Raw genomic sequence first — 9,943 nt, 5'->3', positions numbered from 1 at the left:
CCCCGGACCCACTCTCCTCTTCACTTTCATCATCAACAACAATATGAACTGCCAGCAATAGTGCATCATGTACTTCTTTAGATACCACATTTGCGTTATCATTCTCTATTTTCTTGGGATTCTTGCAGTTCCTCTTTATGTGGCCAGCTTTGCCACAATTCCAGCAGGTTGCCTGCTGACCAAACTTTGATTTTAATCTCCCTCTATTTGAGTTCATGTCATGTCAGCTCCTTCTGAAATCAACTTTCAGTGTCGAACTTGTACCTGAGATATCGCCAGAATCTTTCATGCGCACCTCCTCAGCCAAAATTGAATCACGAATATCTTCACATTTCAGTTTAGATTTACCTGAATATCTGCTAACTGTCATCCTCATGGCTTCCCAACTATTCCCAACTATTTGACAACGATGTTATCAGTGCACATATCTCATCATCAAAATCAATTTCAACAGATGACAATTGATTTCTGATTGTATTGAAATCATTCAGGTGTTGAGCAACAGAAACACCTCCCGCCATCTTCAAATTGAATAACTTCTTCATCAAGTACACCTTATTATTCGTTAATGACTTTTCATACATACATGATAAGGCTGCCATGAGGTTTGCAGTCGTCCTCTCCTTGACGACCTTGTGTGCAACAGACCTCGATAGGGTCAATCGAACAACCTCAGAACCTATTGATCCAACATATTTCATTCGGTCTCATCCATCATTTCAGGTCTTTTCCCCAATAACGAAAGATGAAATTTCTTCCCATAAAGGCAGTCTTCTATTTGCATACTCCAATAACTAAAATTTGTGACATCAAATTTCTCGATCTCTGAAACATTCACTTCATCTGCAACCATCATTTTTCCTCATATCTGAACAAAGCTCTGATATCAGTTGTTATGATATATATATAGAAATATAATAGAAGAATGATCTTTGATGAAGCAAAAAATAAAGCGAGAAAATTCACACCAGAAAATAGTAACACAGCGGAACATACAGATTTACGTGGTTCGGCAAATTGGTTACGTCCACGGAGTTGCACAAGATTTTACTACTTAAGGAATTTACACCGATCGATCATCTCGACTTACAAGAGGAATCTCTCACTTCGTTGCTCTCTTTTCTTCTCTCTCTACTCTGAAGAAATTATACTGAGATACACTGAAAAAGATAATCTTACAAGAGAAATAAACTCAATTTCTCTTCTGCCACAAGCCACCAAGAAGAAGCCAAGAGAGAACAATCTTCTTATTTTTCTTTCTTCTTCCTTCTACCAAGCACACACACATTGCTTGCACTTCTCTTCCTCTATCCCGAGGAAGCAATACTGCCGAAGAAGAACTCAAATGGGCTGTCCTGAAAAATTCAAGGAGAGCCGCTCCTTTTATCACGAAACCCCAAGGAGAGAAGGGATGCTTCGTTTCGCTTCAGAGGAAGGCGGGAACGGTTGGCGCCGTTTGTGATTTTCTGCGACACAGACGGAGAAGCTACGATTGACGGAAATAGGAGCGGGAGCGGGAGCGGAAGGCAGGAGGCTGGATCAGGATCGGGCTCCAACACAACATAATTTACATATTGAATGGTTTCAAATATAGGAAGCACATCAGGATTTATTTACGTAAGCTCACTGATTTGGCTTTGCCATTTGGAAGTTCAGAAGGCAAACTGATGGGCTTGCTATATATTTAATGACTTGGCCAGAAATTTTTCTTAGCGACAGCATAAAATAATTTAGGATAAAAAACTTACACCATGAATTTTTATCCTAAGAAATTAATTAATAAAATAAATGTTTGAATACAACACTTCAAATTTTTTATTTTATTTATTATTGATCAATGTGATCTGCCAAGCATTTGAGCACAATTAGAGTTAGATGGAGTTGCTCACCAAAGAATCAGAATTCAGATGTCATACATCGACAGGTGCATCAACATCATCATTTATTCTATGTTTATTTATTTTTTTATTCATTTCTTTGAGTTCATGAAGTACAAGAAACTGTAATCTCGTGTATTCGCCAAATCTACTCAAAATCAGTAAGCAGACTTCAGAACCATTTTTCTCTTCTTTTTCGAAATTATGAAACTCCAAACTTCTTTTATATATATGCTTAATTGATTAGTCTTCGATCATTATGTTGCATTACATTAGGTTATCAAAAGGAACAACAGGGTTTAGATGGCAAAATTACATTTAACATTTCTTAAAATTTTGTTCATTATTCTTATAAAATCTATATGGGAAATGAAGCACGCAACTTCACATCTACATTTTCAGTCTTTTTTTGGTTTGTCTCAATAAAATTTTCAAAATTCGAATACAAGAAAGGCGCATCAGTAAAGGAAAGTGGTACTCAATAAACTGAAAAAAAAAATTGTATGCAAAACTAACATAATGATTGAGTTGCTCCCCACCTCACAAAATTCTCCTCTCAACATCATTTAGTGAAATGACGCATGAAACGTTAGACACAAGGCATGCTTCATCACTATGATGTTTTGTCGCCCATATTGTCCACTCTTATTTTAGTCTTTTGCTTTGCCTTTTTCTTCCACCGACAGATTGTATGAGGTATTGATAAACAATATGATATAAAGCAAAAGGCAAGGACAAGTCATCCTTTTTTTATGTAAGAATGAATGAGCCAGCTAGCACACTTCAAAGTATAAAGCATAAAAGAACACCATGACACAATTATGAATAATAAGATGTGGAATATCATCAGATTAGAAGGAGAAAATTTGAAGCTTTAGGCCATCCAAAATCTTCCGCTATGTCTAATAGGTTTGTAAAGTTTCTATTTGTAGAAGGGTTTTAAAAGATTATCATCATCAACAAGAGTTGGGACGAACACCTCCTTGGTTTTGATTTATATATAGGCTCACATATCTATCATATATCAATGAGTTCTGACTCGGCCAGAGAAAATATTACCATATGGAGCATCCACAAAAAGAGCTGTAAGAGAATATTATGTGATTTGATGAGATCTAATATTTGCTAAGCTTAAGAAAATAACATAAAGAATTTTTAACATAAATTTGGAGATAATAATGTGTGGGGTCTGAAAATTTGGTGCCCGGGACTCCCTCAAAAAGAAGAAGAAATGAATGAGAAATGAGCAAGTGTTTAACGTGTGGCTTTGAGTCACTTTTTTAGAAGGCACGCGACACGCTAAACATTACACTATCAAGAGATTTCATCCTCATCTTGGGAGGACTTTTAAGATTTTGGGTTTGAGGTCTCCCATAAGCGTATATCTTTACGGGTTGATTACCACTCCTATAGGCGCAACACAATTCCTTATGTAACACATGAATACAATTAGATAATGTCAACTTTTGAGTCGGACAATATGCGACAAATATTTTGTGTTGAATTTATGTCTTACTTGAGTCGACTCCTACTAAAGATGAGTTTAGAATCAGTTTCTTCCGTCACAAATATTTAGTGTCGGGTTTGGCATTGAATTCTTTCATCGTCATACTCGTTACTTAATAGCAATGACTTTTCAAAAGCTTGCGTTAACTTTTTATGCAATTATATGTCTTACTTAATAGTAGCTGACATGACTGACGCAAATCCGACACTTATTCATTAAAATACAATCAGGCGCTAGCAAGTCTCATTCACGCTCTCCTTTCGAAGAACCCTAGCTACCCCTGTGAATTCAACGATCATGATCTCTTCTTCTGCGGCGATGACCATCCGATCACCGTTCGACGACTGTTTGGCCATCATCCAACAAAAATCTCTCTAACAACCTTCCGACCACCAACCATGCTCCCCAAAGTAAGATTTCTTTTTTAGCAAATATTTTTCACGAACCCCTTATTTTTTCTAAGCCGAAAGAATCTATTATGCTTTAGGTTTATGTGTTAACGGTTTAGCTATGTTTTAAGGAGTGTTTTTCTGGATTTAGGGTTTGTTTGATGTAAGGTTTAGGAAAAGGGACATTTGTACACAGACCACCCAATTCGTAATTATTTGTATATAACTGCTAAACTCTACTATTGGCATAAGAATTGTGTGGTTAGTTGGTAAAATTTAAAGTTTAGGTGTTAGATTTGTAATATATAAAAATTGTGTATATTTTATGTAAATATTTAAGTTTAGGTGTTAGATATTTAACATATAAGAAATTAGTGGATGTATGCAAAAAATTGAAGTTTAGATGTTAGGTATGCAATGCAGTAAGAATTGTGTGGTTTATATAAAAATTAAAGTTTGGGTGTTAAATTTGTGATACATATGAATTGATTGGAATGTATGTAAAAATTGAAGTTAAGGGCGCATAAGTATAATACACAAGAAGTGTGTGGTTTCTATGTAAAAATTGATGTTAGGGTGTTAGATATGTGATACATATGACTTTTGTGGTTTGTATACAAAATTGAAATTTAGTTGTTAAGTGCATAACACCCATGTAATACTTAACAATTGTGTGATTTGTATGTAAAATTTGAAGTTTGGGTGTCACTACAAGAAACTAGCAAACTTGTGTTGGCCAAATCCGAAGCTAATCAAATGTAAATTCGATGACATTGAGGATTTGCTTCCGATTTACATCTCATATTTTTTTAGGGTAATTTGGTGGTTAGTATTGTTAATTCCGTCAATGTTGCGTCTAAATATTCCGATGCAAATAATTAGTGTCGTGTTTTGATTCGGACTTCACGTGTATCAAATTTTGTGTAATATCGTTGAATCTGTTGCAAGTAATATTGATGAGCTATGCGTCTAATTTTTGTACTAAAAACAGACGCAAATCAGATGCAAAACTGAGATATAGAAAATAAATTCTAAATATCAATTGCATTTCCATAATATGAACACAACATTTAATCCATGTCACAACAATATTATATTCAATCATATCATAGATCAATGCTCTTAAAAATATCAAAACTGAAAAAGGTGATACTGTCACAAATCCAAATTATCAAAAGTTTACATCTAGGCCTTAAATAGAAGCATTTTAAAAATTAAAAATACATAAAACTCATTCTAATCCTCCTACTCATCATCCTCTTCCTTATTCGCCTCCTTATCCTTTTCCTCGAATACAACAATCACGTTTGTTTGCCCCAACAAACTTCTATAATCTTTGTCAGACGTGCTATACTCCACTCAATTCTCTGTTGGCCTTCTTATTTGATTGTTGACATATTGTTTTTTTTTTTTTTTTTTCTTTTCCAAAGTTCAAACTTTGTGAAGATATTTAATTATAAATATATCTAGTATTTGTTATTATTGTGTTATAATCATGTTATAGATTATATATTGTTATGTTGAATGTATATGAACATTTATTTAAATTAAACAAAATCTTTGTTTGCAACTTATAATCCTCGCAAAAATTTCAAACATCATCCTTCAATCAAATCACTCTTAGATGGACGAAATGCTCTTTAGAATGATGCCCGCACTCTAAGCGAATGTGATTGTCATGTAAGTATTATTATTTGTTGTAGATTTTTGAGATACAAAAGTCATGGGCCTACATAAAGGTTCAACCCTTTGGTAGCGAGGCAAAGCAAGCTTATCTTCAATAGTCATTGACTACACTGTCAGTTATATTTGTTCTCTTATACTAAGTTTAAAGTTAATGGGGGTGTTGAGGACCTTTTGGCATATATTATTGGAATGATTCTGAAATTTGCATCCAGTGTTTGGTTGTTTGATTTATGGTAATGTTGACGTTGTGCTTTCCTATGTAGACTGATGGGGTTGTATATTCTTTTATCTGGAATGTAAGTGCATGTTTGTGCTGAATGCTGAAATTGTGATTCAGAAAATTTTATGAGTGTTGTAATAAGAAGCAAATGCACATAAATGTTGTTGGATTGGATCTATATGTGGCGAGACAGGTGTAGTAACGGTTTGAACGGGTAGAATGCTATTGAGAATTATTACAATTTTTTGGATCTGTGCAGGAAAAAATGAGATTCAACTGATAATTAGCAACATCTTTGATGAAATTTTGGATTCTTGAATTGACTTCTATTCTTTTGTAGGTGGTGTATGATATTTTTTTTCTTTAAGAAAATTACTTACGATGACGATTTTAACTGCCACAAGTATTGCATGTATGTAGTGGTTATAACCGACACTATAACATGCTGCTTTAAAACAGCCAACGTCGCCTAAAACTACGAGTGTAGCTTCTTATTAAAAGGCTTCATGGCGCTAAGTATCAGCAACGATTTTGTAGTGAATTTTAAATCGTTACTAGAATTTTAGGGCAAATAAAACCACGAGTGTAGCTTCTTATTAGCGCCACCAGAGCCTAGTTTTCTTGTAGTATATTTATAGTTTATTGAGCCTCTGTCAAATGAGAAAAATTAGGAACCAATTCTATTGAAAACAAGTATTTCTCAAAGGACTCGTTCTTCTTCACCTAATTATTTTCGAAGAAGTTTAATACTGAATTACTCATTATTATAATAATAAACACACTTTTTATATATTAGCGGTGTGCATTATTTAGTCGAAATCGAAAAACCAAGTAAAACCGAGCTAGATTGAATGATTTCGGCTCAGTTTCAAAGATGTGTATCGGTATTTTTTTTAATCTAAATATTCAATTTTTGTTTATTAATTAAACTTTAATTTTTATTAAAAAACAAAATATAACATTGAAATTTAATTAAAATTTCTTATTCCATTTTAATATCATGTCAAACAAATTGATAAAAAAAAATCAAAAATTACATTGAATGCAATATTTGATTGAAATAAATCAAAGATTAATGAAATTAAATTAGTAGTATTCATGTAAGACCAGAAATTTATAATATTTGTTCATAACCAAATTCCAACACAATTTAGATGAAATTTTCCATTGTCGAACTGTTTAAGCTGAATTAAATTTTGATTTGGTTGTTTCAGTCTTATTAAAATTTTGATTGGTTCATTATTTGGATTTTGTATTTCGATTTCAAAATGATTTGACCAAAAAATGATCCATCCAAACTGACTCAATCTCCATCCACCGAGCCAAACAATCTCTCAACCACTTGTATATATTCGTAAGTTGTGGTTTGAGTTTCTCCACAAATCCATTGTAGGGGGGCATTTACATACCCACTACACAATTCTTATGTATTTACATATCCAACACCAAAACATTTATATTTACATGCATACTAGTACTAATCTTGAACATCACATCAAAAATAACACCATCACTATATTTTCAAAAGTGCAATGCACATTTCATGCATAGGTCAATAACTCGAAGGTGTTATAACTATAAACATCAAACTTTAGGTGTTAGATATATAAATATATAGGAATAGTATGATATGTATGTAAATCTCCCTTTATTTTAAGGAATTGATTCATTTAACTTTGAAAATTATTTGCCATATATACTCACATTTTTAAAATAAATGCCTTCGAATATATAATTATCCCTGCAATTTTTTACTAAAGAATGTTCATGTCTGAAACATTCAAGGATATGGGGATAAAAAGATAAGTTCAACTTGTTCGGGGCACAACCATTAAAACTTATGGTAAGAAATTAAATAAAAAATACTTTAATGCATGTTTTTTAAAAAAATTGAATGAATAAAAACTTTATGACGTTTAAATATTGCAAAGATATGTTTAATTTATAATTAATCAATAAAAAAAATTATATCAAATATATTTTACGAAAAAATATGTATATCAATGAAAGGGATCATGATACAATATGACTTCATAACTAACACCCATCCAGCGTTAAATTCGTAGGATCAAACTTCGAAAGGATATCATTGAAAATAACAAGCCGTCAATAAAGAATAAAAAAATATTAATGAGAAAATAAAAATATCCAAAATTTAGCTAAACTGAAACATTAAAGTATGCATGATGAGTAGTCCCTCCCAACAGGTCCCCAGTTCTTATAGAAGCCAAGGAATCTCAAAATAATAATAATAATAATAATAATAATAATAATAATAATAATAATAATAATAATACTTTGGTATTTTATGAAATTAAAAAAATCAGTGGCAGGTGAGCAAAAATCCTCCTTAGAATTTTGAGATTTTTCTATATAAATAATCAAGTATATCTTTTTTTCTTATATAATTTATATAATTTAAAATTTTTTTCCACTCTAAAAAATAATGTCAGCTCCTCCTTTGAAAAAATTGATGCTGAATTGCTTAGGAATGTGAGGCTTTTTATTACAAAACACATCTAAAGTTTTTTTTTTTTTTAATTTAAATAATAATAATATATTCTCTTCTAGTTATTGCGGCAATCCATGTTTTCGTGGACACGTTTCTACGGCTCTTTTGATAAATAAAAGAAACCTAATCCAAAATATTAAGAGCAAAACAAATAAAAACAATATTTTCATGTGAATTTTTTTTACAACACTAATTATCAGAATAAAACATAGAAGTCAAATAAAAAAAAGGCTTTAGTAATAGTTTTAACTAAGATCAATAATTTAAAAAATTCTAAATTGCCACAATTTTAAAATAATTATGAAAGGATTGTGAATGCAATACAATGAAAAGTCTAATGGGAGCGATTCTATAATTGTTGCGCAACATAAAATCATAACAATTAAAATCTCATAAAATTTGACCTGATACACTAACACGATTCGAACACAACTCAAAAAATTTTTGTTCGGATTCGGGTTAACCGGAAAGTTTTTTGAGTCGGGTTCAAGTCAGGGAATTCAACCTGTTTATTATTCTGGTTGGGTTCAGGTTGATCTGATTTGGGTCAGACCATTTTTGGGTTGAACCCGAACCCGAGCCGCCAACTCAAATTGACATCCCTAAATGTCAAAAATTGACCCGACACGGCAACACGACTCAAACTCGACTAAAGAAATACAGGTTCAGTTGTCCTGAATATTTTTTGAGACTGGTTCATTTCAGAATTTGACTCGTTTATTATTCGGGTCGGGTTCAAGTTGACCTGATTCGAGTGGGGTCATTTCAGTCGACAGAATCCGACATGCCGACCCGAATTGACAAACCAAATAGTTAGATATGATAAATATTTGAAAAAAAAAAAACTATTACATACAGATAATACGTAGATGCTTAATCCGGATAATTGTATTTTGGGTTTGCTCAGGCTAATGCACCTAAATAACACCCCAATTCACGCCAATATTATCCAAATGTATTAATTTGTCAAATATATGACCACATAAATTATATAAATGGAAGTTCGATGCGCTCAATTAAGGTTGTCAAAACGGCTCGTTGTTCGTGAACAGCTCGTGTTCGGCTCATTAAGAAGCTCGTGTTCGGCTCGTTAATTTCGTTGACTCGAAATACTACTCATCAAGTTTATATATATATATATATATATATATATAAAGTAGTATTTAAAAAAAAACTAATTGACTGCAAGGCTACAAAGACTTATAATAATTAAAATATTGATTAAGAAAATAGAATAAAAATTATTAAATTAGATTCAAATGATGTTTTAATATAAATAATAATTTTTAAATCTTGTTCAAAATCTTATTGTCTTATGGCTACATTATTAGGGTTGTTAAAATGACTCTTTGTTCGTGAACAGCTCGTGTTCTGCTCATTAAGCAAACGAGTGGAGCACGAACACACTTTTTGAGCTCGAAATATAAACGAGCCGAACACGACACCCCTACGCTCAATAGCGCAATACAGTGAGGAAAACTGCTTCTGACAAAGGCTGGTAAGGAAGGAAAAAATCTCGTGCTCCACATAAAACGAATTAAGAAAATACTTCTGCTTTAATCTTTTATGTCCCGTGTTTTGTGTCATATAGGAATATTAGGAGTTTTGGTCGCACCCACATGGCCCCTTCAATCTCTTATGAGTTATGTCCCACATATTTAACGTGCCATGACACAATTATATAGGAATGCTATTCTATAATTAAAAGCTATCGTCTCTCTCTCTCTCTCTTTATTTATATATATTTATATA

Source organism: Phalaenopsis equestris, unplaced genomic scaffold, assembly GCF_001263595.1.
Source record: "Phalaenopsis equestris unplaced genomic scaffold, ASM126359v1 Scaffold000002, whole genome shotgun sequence".
Lineage (NCBI taxonomy): Eukaryota > Viridiplantae > Streptophyta > Magnoliopsida > Asparagales > Orchidaceae > Phalaenopsis > Phalaenopsis equestris.
Note: the sequence above shows the minus strand (reverse complement) of the source record.